The 1,881-nt window shown below is 32.4% G+C and overlaps 1 protein-coding gene across 2 annotated transcripts in view; it reads left to right on the top strand.

Annotated features, from left to right (window-relative positions):
• LOC117167254 (phosphatidylinositide phosphatase SAC2) overlaps positions 1-1,881 on the top strand; it is a 30,981-nt gene that overhangs the window by 23,026 nt on the left and 6,074 nt on the right. The window lies entirely within an intron of this gene.

The following is a 1,881-nucleotide window of genomic DNA, read 5'->3' as shown; positions in this document are numbered from 1 at the left end:
TTTTATACATAAAATATCGATCTCAAACTTTGAGAAATGCAAGAGCCGAAAGAAAACTACGTTAAAGTACAAAGGTTAATAATAAAAGATGTAAAAAAAAAATATTTCAACAATCAATTCCAACGGCATCAGCCGGTAACGTTGTACACGAAAATACGAAACCTGGCGGCCACCAGACGAGGCTCTACAGAGTTCGTATTTTCGTGTACAACGTTACCGGCTGATGCCGTTGGAAATGATTGTTGAAATTTTTTCTTACATCTTTTATTATTAAACTTTGTACTTTAACGTAGTTTTCTTTCGGTTCTTGCATTTCTCAAAGTTTGAGACCGATATTTTATGTATCAAAAAAGTTCGAACGTTCAAAAAATTTTGAGGTTCAGAAAAAAGATGAAATAATTTTCAGTGAAGTTCCTACCAAAATGCAGTACCTAAACGTACTTTATTGTATTCTAATATATTTTCCAAAGTTTCAGCTGGATATTTTATTCACAAAAAAAGTTCTTAAGTTCAAAAGAACATTCAGTGAACTGAGAAACTGTCGTCGGTAATATAGGTATTTAGCTGTGTCACATGCCCTTAAGATAAAAAATTAACCCCTCTCTATAACGTACATTCGACTTTGTCAACAAATAATTTCTTTTTGAATTTGACAATGTCAATAGAGTCTTTGATTTTTCGGCTCCTCGAAAATACACACTACGATTTTTGGGATCCAACCTTTAACGTCAAGAATGAACCCCTCTCTGCCACGTAGATACACCGTAAAAAAAGATTTGTGTAAAATTACAAAGTTTCAGAAAATTAAATATTGTATCATTGTAAATATCACACACTCCACTGTGTGATTTTACAAAAATATGTAAAATTACATCCTCTAGCGATGTAAATAAAAGGACCCTCGAACAGCAGTGTAATATTACACACTCGATGGAAATAAAATTACACATTCCCTCAAATTTTTTATTTATAATTAATTTAAAATGTAGAATAATAAATCAAATAATATGTGGATACGAAAGCGTGTCTCGTGTTCGTTATTTATCGATGCCTTCATCCTTCAATTTTGGAGCATTTTTGTTTTTAATGCGAGGAAATTGACAGCTTTGGTTAACTTTTTTGACAGTTTTGACACAAAGTAGACCGAATCCGAGCTATCCCTATTTTGCCTTTTACATTTTCTGCTATTGTAACGGAAAAAATGCAGATATTCAAAACGTATATTTCATATTTTTTACGGAATATTTAAACATCAAAAAAATATCCATAGTATCTTATGTGTTTTGGGTAAGTGGTAACGTATCTGGCTTGTGTTTCTTCAATCTCCATGAAATTGTACGAAGTTTGAGCTTTCGAGTATTTTCGAGGAGCCCAAAAATCAGAGACTGTCTTTCTATTGAAAAATTCTAGAAAAATTTATTTGCGGACAAAGTTGTATTTACGTGGAAGAGAGGGGTTGATCTTTGACGTTAAGGTTTGAAGCCCAAAAATCGTAGCGTGTATTTTCGAGGAGCCCAAAAATCAGAGACTTTATTTAAGCTCTAAAATTAAATAAAAATTATTTTTTGACAATTTCATATATGCGTGTTACAATGGGGTTAATTTTTTACTGTAAGGGTTGGAGCCCAAAAATCGAAGTGGGTATTTTCTGGGAGCCCAAAAAAGCCCAAAAATATCCCATTAATAAATAACTGAAAATTTTCAATTTTTTGAAGGGGGTTGATTTTGGAAGTTAAGGGTTGGTTTGGGGAAATTTTTTTTGCGGATTTTAAGAGCCCAAAAAAAGCCCAAAAATCTGGTGTGATTGAATTTTTATTATTTAGTGATTTAAAGAAGTGGAGGTGCTGGGTTAATGTAATCTGGCAACTCCACAAGAAAATT

Source organism: Belonocnema kinseyi, chromosome 2, assembly GCF_010883055.1.
Source record: "Belonocnema kinseyi isolate 2016_QV_RU_SX_M_011 chromosome 2, B_treatae_v1, whole genome shotgun sequence".
Classification (NCBI taxonomy): domain Eukaryota; kingdom Metazoa; phylum Arthropoda; class Insecta; order Hymenoptera; family Cynipidae; genus Belonocnema; species Belonocnema kinseyi.
The sequence above is the reverse complement of the archived record's forward strand: the minus strand, read 5'-3'. Positions and strand labels throughout refer to the sequence as shown.